The sequence below is a fragment of the Salmo salar genome, chromosome 07 (genome assembly GCF_965601325.2).
Source record: "Salmo salar chromosome 07, fSalSal1, whole genome shotgun sequence".
NCBI lineage: Eukaryota > Metazoa > Chordata > Actinopteri > Salmoniformes > Salmonidae > Salmo > Salmo salar.
Genome location: NC_138297.1, coordinates 49,158,726 through 49,173,964, shown reverse-complemented (window position 1 = coordinate 49,173,964; position 15,239 = coordinate 49,158,726).

Genomic DNA, 15,239 nt, shown 5'->3' with positions numbered 1-15,239 from the left:
AAAACGCTGGTTGACTTGACAAAGAAGACGAACTGGCAACAGACAAACAGAGAACCCAGGTATAAATACACAGGGGATAATGGGGAAGATGGGTGACACCTGGAGGGGTGGAGACAATCACAAAGACAAGTGAAATCCGCTTGTCGCCTATACCTGGAAGTGGTCTTCAACAGAGCGGCCCGGGCTCTCTTCCAGGTATGGTGACAGCAGATGAACATCTGGGCAGAGGGATTGCTGACTTCCTCCTCTTGCTCGGGGAAGAGCAGAGGCTGATCCCAAGGAACACTCGAAGGGCGAGAGACCCGTGGCAGAGCCAGGAAGGGTGTTGCGAACGTACTCAACCCATACCAGTTGCTGACTCCAGGTGGTAGGGTTGGCGGAGACTAGGCACTGAAGAGTCGTCTCTAAGTCCTAGTTGGCTTGCTCCGACTGGCCGTTTGACTGGGGTGGAATCTGGAGGACAGGCTGGCCGATGACCCAATGAGCGTGCAGAACGCCTTCCAGAACCGGGACGAGAACTGCGGACCCCAGTCGGAGACCATGTCCACCGGGAGTCCGTGGATCTGGAAGATGTGCTGCACCATAAGCTGGGCCGTCTCCTTGGCCGAGGGTAGTTTGGGGAGAGGAATGAAGTGGGCAGCTTTGGAAAACCGGTCGACCACAGTCAGGATGGCAGTGTTGCCCTCAGACAGGGGGAGACTCGTGATGAAATCCAGGAATATATGGGACCAGGGATGGTGAGGGTCAGGCAGTAGTTGGAGAAGACCAGCTGGAGCTTGCCGAGGAGTCTTGTTCTGTGCACAGACCGTGCAGGCGGGGACAAACACGGCAACATCTGGAACCATGGTAGGCCACCAAAAGTGATGTCACACGAAGGTTAGGGTCCGACGAGAGCCCAGGTGACAGGCAAGCCTGGAGGAATGGGCCACTCCAGGACCGGACAGCGTCAGGCACAAATATCCGGTTATCTGGGCCCCTCCCCACCAGGGTTCGGCTGGGACAGGCAAGGGTCAAAACCAGGAGGGCGAGAAAAAGAGAGACTGGGGAAAAGCAGGAGCTGAGACACAAAACCCCTGGTTGACTTGACAAACAAGACAAACTGGCAACAGACAAACAGAGAACACAGATATAAATACACAGGGGATAAGGGGGAAGATGGTCGACACCTGGAGGGGGGTGGAGACAATCACAAAGACAGGTGAAACAGATCAGGGTGTGACAGAGTGGCTTATAAATGCAATTGGTTTATCGCCTAAATATTGATTGTGATAAAAGACATTTCTTTTTTAGTGGAATTCCACCTTCATTTTTGCTGTACTTTATTTAGAAAGATTGGAAACAGGAGGGTCAGTAAGATGGTACATTTCTTTGGAATTGGAACCACAGATAAGGTTTTGTCTCCTTTAAGTTGGTGGCAGCTCAATTGCCACTAGTTGTGGTGTTACAAAGCACTTCATTTTAACAGTGTAGTGGACTCTGTGATGGGATCAGACAGTGTCAGTGTGTTGATCTTGTTTTTCTTGTCAGTCTATACAGTATATTACATTAACATTTACACGCCACAGTACAGGTCAGTGGGAGAGATGTAAAACTGTACTTAGTCCATAGAATTCATCTCCCTCTCACTACCATGGTATGCATCTCACAAATACAGCTTACTTGGTGTAAATCAGCTATGGGTCAATGTCAACCACTAACACGAGAGAGGTGGAACAAGATAGATGGAGAGAGAGGGAGGGTTTGGAATATCAAAGAGAGGAGGGAATAAGAGAGGGAGCTGGGAAGAGATAGAAGGACGTGGAAAGATGCACATATGGAGTGCATAGACCCGTGTATAGACCCCTTTCTGTGTTTGCAAACATTGCCACACGGGGGCGATGCGTGCAAGTGCTCAATGCCAGCAAAAAAAGTTTCCATTTACATGTTGCTTATGAATGTATTTCACACTATTTCAGGATTATAATTGGATTTTAAGGCTCGTGTGAATGTCCTGCTTAATTTAATGTTTGCATTATCATTGCAAATCAACTACATTACACTTAAAATACACTTCAACCAGTAAAATGGCTCTTTGGCTAGCGTTTGCTACAGCGTATGTAAATGAGCTTCAGCATTCTAGCTAGCAACTGTTATTTTGCAAAGATCACAACCAAATATAATCTTACCGACTGCTCAAGCAATAACCAAAACATCATTGTAAGCGTATGAGAACCCCCCAAAATTATTTTGTTTAGAAGTAATAAAAATGTAAATCTAGGCTATATTGAATGGGCACAGATAGAGATGGCTTTCTTACTGCTGCCAAAAGTTGCATGCATCTGTGCTTGATGTCAGTGTGTCTTGTAGTGAAAAGGGGTCTATAGGAGATTGTGGGAAAGAGACAATAAAAAGAGGAGAGAGATAGACAGAAATGGGGAGGAAGGTAGGGATTGAGTGAGACAGACAGAGAGAAATACAGCTACAAATCAGAGAGATCTATAGTATGTCCATCATTGCTGGTCAGGTGATAAACTGACAGAACCCAGAACTCTTCTTTCCTCACACACTTGACCAGAACCCCACGTGTCAGGGTTCACCCTCTTCACCTGTCATAACATTTACATTCCATCACATAGGAGTTGCGTAGCAACCACACACACACACACTATCAGGCTGAAAAGTAATGTGAAAGTGTATAGGTTTGCATATGAAAGATAATTCATGCATTATAATTATTTGCAGGACTCTGTCAGCCACTTTCATTGGGGTTTCTACATGTACATTTTTGTGTGTGTTCTGTCTTCCAATAAAACACTTGTTGAGCAAAATAAGAAATGCTAAGTAAATCCTCAAATCTGTAGAATCGTACAACCCAGATACAGTGCCTTCAGAAAGTATTTACAATTTAAAATGTGTTTAATTGAGATTTTGTTTCACTGATCTACACACAATACCTCATAATGTCAAAGTGGAGTTTTGTTTGTAGAACATTTTAGAAATGAATAACAAATCTGAAGCTGAAATGTCTTGAGTCAATAAGTATTCAACCCCTTTGGTATGGCAAGCCTAAATAAGTTCAGGAGTAAAAATGTGCTTAACAAATCGCATAATAAGTTGCATAGACTCATTATGTTTTCAATAATAATTGTTAACATGATTTTTGAATGACTAACCCATCTCTGTACCCCACACATAAAATTATCTGTAAGATCCCTCAATCGAGTAGTGAATTTTAAGCACAGATTTAACCACAAAGACCAGGCAGGTTTTTCAATGCCTCGCAAAGAAGCGCACCAGTTGGTTGTTGTGTAAAAAGAAAAAAAGTAGATGATGAATATTCCTTTGAGCATGGTGAATTATGAATTAGGCTTTGGATGGTGTTTAAAAAAACCCAGTCACTACAAAGATACAAGCATCCTTCCTAACTCAGTTTCCGGAGAGGAAGGAAACTGCTCAGGGATTACACCATAAATCCAATGGTGTGATATGTGAAAACTGAGGATGGAGCAACAACATTGTAGTTAATTCACAATACTAACCTAAATGACCGAGTGAAAAGAAGGAAGACTGTGCAGAATACAAATATTCCAAAACATACATCCTGCTTGCAACAAAGCACTTAATTAATCCTGCGAATGATGTGGCAAAGATATTGACTTTTTGTCCTGAATACAAAGTGTTATATTTGGGGAAAATCCAACAACACATCACCGAGCACCACTCTTCATATTTTCAAGCATGGTGGTGGTTGCATCATGTTATGGGTAAGCTTGTCATCGGCAATGACTAGGGAGTTTTTTAAGATAAAAAGAAACTGAATAAAGTTATACTGAACAAAAATATAAAGGCAACATGTAACAATTGTAAAGATTTTACTGAGTTACAGTTCATAGAAAGAAATTCATTAGGCCCTAATTTATGGATTTTACATGACTGCGCAGGGGCGCGGCCATGGGTGGGCATGGGAGGGCATAGGCCCACCCACTTTGGAGCCAGGCCTACCCACTGGGGAGCCAGGTCCAGCCAATCAGAATGAGTTTTTCCTCACAAAAGGGCTTTATTACAGACAGAAATACTCCTCAGCTTCTTGATATGCCACGCCTGTCAGGTGGATGTATTTTCTTGGCAAAGGAGAAATGCTCACTAAGAGTGATGTAAACACATTTTTGCACAAAATTTGAGAGAAATAAGCTTTTTGTGCATATGGAAAATGTCTGGGATCTTTTACTTAAGCTCATAAAACATGGGACCAAAACTTTACATTATTGCATTTATATTTGTGTTCAGTATATACGCACGGGCAAAATCCTATAGGAAAACCTGGATCAGTCTGCTTTCCAACAGACACTTGGAGATGAATTCACCTTTCAGCAGGACAATAACCTAAAACAGGCCAAATCTACATTGGAGTTGCTTACCAAGATTACATTGAATGTTCCTGAGTGGTCTAGTTACAGTTTTGACTTAAATCGACATGAAAATCTATTGCAAGACTTGAAAATTGCTGTCTAGCAATGGTCAACAATCAACTTGACACAGCTTGAAGAATTTTAAATGGAATAATGGGCAAATATCGTACAATCCAGGTGTGCAAAGCTCTTAGAGACTTACCCCGAAAGACTCACAGCTGTAATCACTGTCAAAGGTGCTTCTACAAAGTATTGACTCAAGTGAGAATATTCATGGAAATGTGCAAACATTTCTAAAAACATATTTTCACTTTGTCATTATGGGGTTACACTGTATAAAACGACAACCTAAACTCCTTTACTAGTCTCAGTTTGCTGTTTTTGCTTGTTACCTTGTATAAGACAAAGCTGCTTGTTTTGGGGGGGCCAGGGTAAAGGCCAGGGTAAAGAATGATTATCCACGGACACTGCAACTTTAGATATAGACTCAAGGTTTAATTAGGGCAACCACACAACTTCAGGGGACAAATAAATGATTAAATCCTATGAACAGAGAACTGGAACCTGCAAAGGCATCAAACTCTTAACTTGAGTTAACCCCTGCTCTTTACACCCCAGAGCCCCAGCATCCGGTATCAAAATAAAAGTCCTTCGATTATGGTCCCACACTATCACAGTACTGCTATGGTTTATTACAGCTTGTGTCTATGTTTGTGTGTCTGTGTGTGTGAGCACAGACTTCTTCTCACACTGACTTCATTGATATACAGTAGACGTTGTCAATTCTAATCAGTCAGCTCGCAGTACAGTTTGGTTTCTAATCTTGGTCTCCTGCTCTATTTGAACTCAGCACTACAGATAACCAAGGAACAGAGATTGGTCTCAAGGTTGAAAGTATTGCTTAATTGCCAACCCAATTCAACTTTGTAATGTCAGTGTTTAAACCTTGTGATTCACTCACAGAGGTGTCATGGGTTATTGTTTGGGCAGACTCGGTACCTTGCAAGGATCACGTCGATCTCTTTGGTCAATAATTCTTTCACAATGATGAGAGACAGGCCATCGTCTGAGAGGGCAGGGAGGTTCACACTCTGTTAAAGAGAGAGAAAAGAGAGAGAGACGGAGAGGGAGAGGTTGAGTGAGATGGTAACTCTGGTCAACTGAGATTAAATGGTCACATACACACACATACACACACATACAGTAGCTCAGCGTAACTCACTTTATCAGGCTTGAAGAATACTAGGTTTTGATTTGAAGTGACACTGACATGCATTCAGCAACTTTGTTGCATTGGATAGTTGAAGAAAGTGTAACAAGTACAGCACATGCACACATGCACGCACACATCAAGACTCATCGTGTCAAATCTCGTTTGTCTGAATCTTACTGACAGGAAGCAGGCTATGACTATCATAATAAGCACTCATGGGTGGGAGATGGATATACGGCCTGCTTTAAGCCTTAACTAAACATAATTTAACTCATGTAATCACACATAATCCCTGGACTCTAGTGTGGAAACAAATGTGAGAGAGCGAGAGGCTCAAAGGCCCTGGAAAATCAGCAGCAGCGCTTTTCTCACTTGTGGGAAAATTAAAGTATGGTTTAATGTATTGGGGAACTACAGAATCAATAGTGCTGTGAAGTCATTACAGTGAGGGAAAAAAGTATTTGATCCCCTGCTGATTTTGTACGTTTGCCCACTGACAAAGAAATGATCAGTCTATAATTTTAATGGTAGGTTTATTTGAACAGTGAGAGACAGAATAACAACAGAAAAATCCAGAAAAACGCATGTCAAAAATGTTATAAATTGATTTGCATTTTAATGAGGGAAATAAATATTTGACCCCCTCTCAATCAGAAAGATTTCTGGCTCCCAGGTGTCTTTTATACAGGTAACGAGCTGAGATTAGGAGCACACTCTTAAAGGGAGTGCTCCTAATCTCAGTTTGTTACCTGTATAAAAGACACCTGTCCACAGAAGCAATCAATCAATCAGATTCCAAACTCTCCACCATGGCCAAGACCAAAGAGCTCTCCAAGGATGTCAGGGACAAGATTGTAGACCTACACAAGGCTGGAATGGGCTACAAGACCATCGCCAAGCAGCTTGGTGAGAAGGTGACAACAGTTGGTGCGATTATTCACAAATGGAAGAAACACAAATGAACTGTCAATCTCCCTCGGCCTGGGGCTCCATGCAAGATCTCATCTCGTGGAGTTGCAATGATCATGAGAACGGTGAGGAATCAGCCCAGAACTACACGGGAGGATCTTGTCAATGATCTCAAGGCAGCTGGGACCATAGTCACCAAGAAAACAATTGGTAACGCACTACGCCGTGAAGGACTGAAATCCTGCAGCGCCCGTAAGGACTCCCTGCTCAAGAAAGCACATATACATGACCGTCTGAAGTTTGCCAATGAACATCTGAATGATTCAGAGGACAACTGGGTGAAAGTGTTGTGGTCAGATGAGACCAAAATGGAGCTCTTCGGCATCAACTCAACTCGCCGTGTTTGGAGGAGAAGGAATTCTGCCTATGACCCCAAGAACACCATCTCCACCGTCAAACATGGAGGTGGAAACATTATGCTTTGGGGGTGTTTTTCTGCTAAGGGGACAGGACAACTTCACCGCATCAAAGGGACGATGGACGGGGCCATGTACCGTCAAATCTTGGGTGAGAACCTCCTTCCCTCAGCCAGGGCATTGAAAATGGGTCGTGGATGGGTATTCCAGCATGACAATGACCCAAAACACACGGCCAAGGCAACAAAGGAGTGGCTCAAGAAGCAGCACATTAACCCCAGCAAAAAATCCTATCGCCATTAGCATAACAAAAGTTAATATATATATTTTTTCAAATATAGGACTATGTTATATCGTTTTATAGATACACCTCTCCTGAATCGAACCACGTTGTCCGATTTCAAAAAGGCTTTACAGCAAAAGCAAAACATTAGATTATGTTAGAGGAGTATATCGTAAAAGTAGCCACATAGCCATTTTCCGACCAACCACATGCATCACAAATAACCAAAAAACAGCTAAATGCAGCACTAACCTTTGACAATCTTCATCAGATGACACTCCTAGGACATCATGTTACACAATACATGCATTATTTTGTTTAATAAAGTTCATATTTATATATAAAAACAGCATTTTACATCGGCGCGTGACGTTGACTAACTATTTTCCCTCAAATGCATCCGGTGAAACAGCGCTACAATTTACTAAATTACTATTCGAAAACATTTTTAAAATGTAATATTGTCATTCTAAGATTTATAGATGAATATCTCTTGAAAGCACCTGTAATGCTAGATTTAAAAATAAATTTACTGGGTAATCACACTTTGCGATAAAAGGGGATGCGATACTCAGAAAAATAGGCTACCATTACAGGTCAGCGCCATCTTGGAACAATCGCATATCAAATCTACTCTTGTATACTATTGTCAATAATCCCTTACCTTTGATTATCTTCATCAGAATGCACTACCAGGGAATCCCAGGTCCACAACAAATGTATTTTCGTTCGAAAAAATTAATCCTTTACGTCCCAATAGCTTGTTCTTGTTAGTGCGTTCTGAAGGCTGCTCCAAAACTTCCGTCGGCCGCGGGACTCCTCTTTCAATAAAATGCATTTTTTTTAAATTTAGGTTCGTTCAAACATGTCAAACGTTGTATAACATAAATCTTTAGGGCCTTTTCAACCAGAGCTCCAATAAGATTCAAGGGGGACGATTGCATTGTCTTTCAAAACGTTTCTAAAGGGGAGGGTAGCCAGGGGCGCCGGCGTCATAATGGTGATGGCCCTCCTCATGTGACCACTTTCCACAGCGTCTCATTCAGTCAGTTTTCACAGTAGGAGACTCAAACCACTTTGTAAAGACTGGGGACATCTAGTGGAAGCAATAGGAAGTGCTCAATGAACCATTGCTCATGGTGTGATTTATAGGCAAAGTGATGAAGTTGAGTCCGCAATTCAGAATTCCACATCCTGTTACGATCGGTCTCGGGGTTTTGACTGCCATATGAGTTCTGTTATACTCACAGACACCATTCAAACAGTTTTAGAAACTTTAGGGTGTTTTCTATCCACAAGTATTAATTATATGCATATCCTAGCTTCTGAGTTTGAGTAGGAGGCCGTTTAAAATGGGCACTAATTTTTTTCAAAAATCGCTGTAGCCTATCCTAGGCAACCGTCAAGAGGTTAAGGTCCTGGAGTGGCCTAGCCAATCTCTAGACCTTAATCCCATAGAAAATCTGTGGAGGGAGCTGAAGGTTCGAGTTGCCAAACGTCAGCCTCGAAACCTTAATGACTTGGAGAAGATCTGCAAAGTGGAGTGTGACAAAATCTCTCCTGAGATGTGTGCAAACCTGGTGGCCAACTACAAGAAACGTCTGACCTCTGTGATGGCCAACAAGGGTTTTGCCACCAAGTACTAAGTCATGTTTTGCAGAGGGGTCAAATACTTATCTCCCTCATTAAAATGCAAATCATTTTATAACATTTTTGACATGCATTTTTCAGGATTTTTTTGTTGTTATTCTGTCTCTCACTGTTCAAATAAACCTACCATTAAAATTATAGACTGATCATTTCTTTGTCAGTGGGCAAACGTACAAAATCAGCAGGGGATCAAATACTTTTTTCCCTCACTGTAGGTCTCATGTGATTGGGAAACACCCTTGCATTTCTCTCTGAATGTGTGAAAGCTACAGTTCCATGATGTCACATACCTCATGTGTCTGGCCATGTTCACTAACTACTGTAACACCTTCTGGATACCATACAGTACCACACCCTCTTACACACCAGCCAAGCTTCTGGGAGAGTGCACTGGTTCTCTTTTGATTACCATGGAGGTAACTCACTAGATCATAGTTGCCTCAGATTCCTGCAGGACAGAAGGACGATTGACTGTAATGTGTGGGTGGTGTCAATTTAGACGTCTTGTCTCGGCCGCTTCATTACATTTAAAACCCATGGAGTCGGCCATATTGAAGTTTGCATTACATGGAAGTATGGGGTCATTCGAATCTGGTGTCATCATTGAACGTAAGTGTTGCCAACTTATGTCTATTACATAACACACAATAGGCCAGGTTGGGAGTAAATGGGTGAGAAGGTTCATGCTAGCAGCCCTGGGGAATAATGTTATTGACATGTACTGTGCATGTACTGTAACCAATACACTTTTAAGCTAGACTAGGTGTAACAGTCTTCGTCGTCTGAAGAGGAGGAATCATCGGACCAAAACGCAGCGTGGTAAGTGTTCATGCTTTATTTAATAAACTGCACACTAAAACAAAAATAACAAAGAGAAGAACCGAAACAGTTCCGTAAGGTGCAAAACACTAAACAGAAATAAACTACCCACAAAAACCCTGTGGGAAAAGGCTACCTAAGTATGGTTCCCAATCAGAGACAACGATAGACAGCTGTCCCTGATTGAGAACCATACCCGTCCACAACAAAGAAATACACAAAACATAGAAAAGGGCACATAGAATGCCCACCCTAGTCACTCCCTGGTCTAACCAAAATAGAGAACAAAACCCTCTCTATGGCCAGGGCGTGACACTAGGAGTGACATTCAAAGTAGTCGCCATTTCATTATTGATGGATAAACAGTAGTGTGTGTGTGTGTGTGTGTGTGTGTGTGTGTGTGTGTGTGTGTGTGTGTGTGTGTGTGTGTGTGTGTGTGTGTGTGTGTGTGTGTGTGTGTGTGTGTGTGTGTGTGTGTGTGTTAAAAAGCAGCTGTTAGGTATTAATAAGTGGGGTCATTTTAGCCTTAGTCATAGAGATGAAATAGAGAGGTATGGAGAAGAGCTCAGCTGGTCTGTGAATTCATTCACTCCACAGGCATCAGCAGCCACAGAGGAACGTGACTCCGTACCATGCCTCACATTTTCAGCTCTCTCACACTCTTGCTCTAACACACACACACACACACACACACACACACACACACACACACACACACACACACACACACACACACACACACACACACACACACACACACACACACACTGTATCTCTGTCTGTGCTTCAGACCTCACCCCAAAGTGACACAGCATTCACTATTCTAAATCCACACTGGCTACTCACACACACAGTCAGTTCCTCTACCCTCTCCTGAACTCGTGATCTCCAAACCTGGGTGGAGTAGTATACGTGCTGTCTCACACATAGTATCTCTCCTCAAGCAACCCCTTCACCCACTGAAAATGGAAAAGATGACCTGAATGATTATAGGCAATGCTATTACTACCCTGCCACACGAGATTATAATTTAATACAGATCAATTATAATCATTATGTTATTATGCAATGTGTATTTGGATTAGTTAGGTTTGGCCTTGTAAATAGAGGTTATGCTAAATATCTATCCAGATTTTTATTTATGTCACATGAACCTCTGGCATGACTGATGAGAAATGATTTCTGTCCTTTTCTGTTTAAACACTTAAAATGCTTGGAATGTACATACTTCAACATCATATTTTTCTCAAATGATTGCAGGAAACATTTGTCATGTTGTTGTTGGCATTATACCAAATCGGTGTAACAGTTCAACAATCCAACTACAAAAACTTACCCAAGGACACGCAATTCACCATTGGCACATTCAAAGCAGTGGAGGCTCCTCAGAGGAGTAAGGGGAGGACCATCCTCCTCAGTGAATTTCATAAAAGTGAAAATAGTGAAACCTTAAAAATGTTATCCTTTTTAGATAAAACTATACTAAATGTATTCACGTTACCAAATAATTGATTAAAACGCACTGTTTCGCAATGAAGGTCTACACTAGCCTTAGCAGCACTCTGCAGGTTATCACCATGGTGTAGCTGGAGGACAGCTAGCTTCTGTCCTCCTCTGGGTACATTGACTTCAATACAAAACCTAGGAGGCTAATGGTTATCACCCCCTTCCACAGTAATTATGACAACTTCCGGACCTATCAGAGCTCTTGCAGCATGAAGTGACATGTTGTCCACCCAATCAAAATATAAGAGAATTAATCTAGTACTGAAAGCATAAGCTACAGCTAGCTAGCACTGCAGTGCATGAAATGTGGTGAGTAGTTGACTCAAAGAGAGAGAAAGACAATAGTTGAACAGTTTTAAACAAATACATTTCTTCCAAAATGAAGGAGAAGCAAGAAAGAGAGGGAGAGAGAGAGCGTTTGAGAGAGAGTTATATTTGGTTGTACAGTCTTGAAGGAGTTCCCACATATGCTGAGCACTTGTTGGCTGCTTTTCCTTCACTCTGCGGTCCAACTTATCCCAAACCATCTCAATTGGGTTGAGGTCGGGTGATTGTGGAGGCCAGGTCATCTGATGCAGCACTCCATCACTCTCCTTCTTGGTCAAATAGCTTACACAGCCTGAATAGCTTACACAGCTTGGAGGTGTGTTGGGTCATTGTCCTGTTGAAAAACAAATGATAGTCCCACTAAGCGCAAACTAGATGGGATGACGTATAGCTACAGAATGCTGTGCTAGCCAAGCTGGTTAAGTGTGCCTTGAATTCTAAATTAATCACAGACAGTGTCACCAGCAACGCACCCCCACACCTCCTCCTCCATGCTTCACAGTGGGAACCACACAAGCGGAGATCATCCGTTCACCTACTCTGCATCTCACATAGACACAGAGAATGGAAACAAAAATCTAAAATTTGAACTCATCAGACCAAAGGAAAAATTTCCAAAGGTCTAATATCCACTGCTTATGTTTCTTGGTCCAAGCAAGTCTCTTCTTCTTATTGTTGTCCTTTAATAGTGGTTTCTTTGCAGCAATTTGACCATGAAGGCCTGATTCATGCAGTCTCCTCTGGACAGTTGATGCTGAGATGTTTCTGTTACTTGAACTCTGTGAAGCATTTATTTGGGTTGCAATTTCTGAGGTTGGTAACTCTAATGAACTTGTCCTCCGCAGCAGAGGCAACTCTGGGTCTTCCTTTCCTATTGCGGGCCTCATGAGAGCCGGTTTCATCATAGCGCTTGATGGATTTTGCGATTGCACTTGAAGAAACTTTCAAAGTTCTTGACATTTTCCAGATTGACTGACCTTCATGTCTTAAAGTAATGATGGTCTGTCATTTCTCTTTGCTTTTTTGAGCTGATCTTGCCATAATATGGACTTGGTCTTTTACAAAATAGGGCTATCTTCTGTATACCACCGCTACCTTGTCACAACACAACTGATTGACTGAAACATATTAAAAAGGAAAGAAATTCCACAAATTAACTTTTAACGAGGCACACCTTTTAATTTAAATGCATTATAGGTGACTACCTAATGAAGCTGGTTGAGAGAATGCCAAGAGTGTACAAAGCTGTCATCAAGGCAAAGGGTGGCTACTTTGAAGAGTCACAAATATAAAATATATATTTGTTTACCACTTTTTTGGTTACTACATGATTCCATATGTGTTATTTCATAGTTTTGATGTCTTCACTATTATTCTACAATGTAGAAAATAGTAAAAATAAAGAAAAACTCTTGAATGAGTTGGTGTGTCCAAACTTTTGACTGGTACTGTACATTATACCAAAGTCTTGATCCAACAATAGAGAAAACAAAGGATTGGTAGGCCTGATCACAGACAATGACGAGACAGCCTATAGGGAGGAGGTCAGAGACCTGGCAGTATGGTGCCAGGACAACAACCTCTCCCTCAATGTGATCAAGACAAAGGAGATGCTTGTGGACTACAGGAAAAGGATAACCGAGCACGCCCCCATTCTCATCGACGAGGCTGTAGTGGAGCAGGTTGAGAGCTTCAAGTTCCTTGGTGTCCACATCAGCAACAAACTAACATGGTCCAAGCACACCAAGACAGTCGTGAAGAGGGCACAACAAAACCTATTCCCCCTCAGGAGACTGAAAAGATTTGGCATGGGTCCTCAGATCCTCAAAAGGTTCTACAGCTGCACCATCGAGAGCATCCTGACTGGTTGCATCACTGCCTGGTATGGCAACTACAGAGGGTAGTTTGTACAGCCCAGTACATCACTGGAGCCAAGCTTCCTGCTATCCAGGACCTCTATACCAGGTGGTGTCAGAAGAAGGCCCTAAAAATTGTCAAAGACTCCAGCCACCCTAGTCATAAACTGTTCTCACTGCTACCGCACGGCAAGCGGTTCCGAAGTGCCAAGTCTAGGTCCAAGAGGCTTCTAAAAAGCTTCTACCCCAAAGCTATAAGACTCCTGAATATCTAATCAAATGGCTACCCAGACTATTTGCATTGCCCCCCCCCCCCTTACGCTGCTGCTACTTTCTGTTTGTAATCTATGTATCGTCACTTTCATAACTCTACCTACATGAACATATTACCTCAATTACCTCGATTAACCGGTGCCCCCGCACATTGACTCTGTACCGGTACCCCCTGTACCGGTACTGTATTGTTATTTTGCTGCTGCTCTTTAATTATTTGTTATTTTATTTCTTCTTTTTTTAGGTATTTTTAAATTGGCATTGTTGGTTAAGGGCTTGTAAGTAAGCATTTCCCTGTAAGGTCTACACCTGTTGTATTCGGCGCATGTGACAAATAAAATGTGATTTGATTTGATTCGATATCTTGAAATAATCAATTGTCCTTATAGGGACATTTATCAGAGGAATGTATTTAAACAATAGCAGTTCAAAGAAATTGGGGCGGCAGGTAGCCTAGTGGTTAGCGTGTTGGGCTGTAACCAAAAGGTTGCTGGGTTGAATCCCAGAGATGACAAGGTAAAAATCTGTTGTTCTGCTCCTGAACAAGGCAGTTAACTCACGGTTCCCTGGTAGGCAGTCATTGTAAATAAGAATTTGTTCTTAACTGACTTGCCTGGTTAAATATACATGAAAAACAGTGGTCATGATGAAAGTATGGTCTTCTTCGCTCTGACTCTTTCCCTTGTCTCTAGTGCCACCTGGTGAAATAAGACTTTCTCTCCTCCCTGTCCCTGGCCTGTCTGTCTCACCAGCAGTGTGCTTCTCTGTGTACAGAGGGGATCCAATTTCTCTTTTCAATGTTATGACTGTCTGTTCCTCTAGAACGTACCTACCTGGTTGGTGGCACCAGCCTGCCCTATGCAGCACCCTATGCAGGTCTGAGTTTGAGTTCTAAGATCAAGTTTCTGAATCTGTGGCCTGAACACTTTGGTCTGGAAGGCAGGCCAGAGTCTGGGAGAAGACGGGTGGTTCTGTCAGTGGTTCTTGACTGGTTCCTGTTCTGGATCTGTTTCTGGCTATAGGTGGAGGGTCTTGTTGGATGGGGCTGACAGGGATCTGCTTACGGAGAGGTCCAGAGGGGTGTGTGTGGTGCCCCTGTACCAGGCCAGGTGGGAGTGGAGGGGTGCGGCTGTGTTGGGTCTGGTCCCACTGCTTAGTCTCCTAGTGGAGAGGTGGGAGAGGGGTCTGGACCTGAAGACCCAAGGGGTCAAAGGTCTCCTGGATTCTGTGTTTAAAACCCTAAATGGACAAAGTTCAACTCTGTTAGTTTAAGATTCTTTACTTTAGGTCCTGGGACACAACAAGCAACTCCAGTCTAGACCCTATGTTTTGCAGTTTGCTATAGTTTATGTTCAATATGCAGTGTTTATCATTTGGCAAGCGATTGCATCGGTCAGATATTCCCTTACCAACCCAGTTGCTGTTTGAGGTGTGGCTAAACTTTCAATCCTGCACTGGGTCTTACCTAAGTCTCTGGTCAGTGTGTGATCAGACCCCAGGAAGCATATGTACAAGTCCAGAACTCTCTGCAGCAGTTCAACAGCCTCTCTACTCTCTGTATTACTGGGGTCCTGACACAGAAGCCTGCCTCCCATGGGA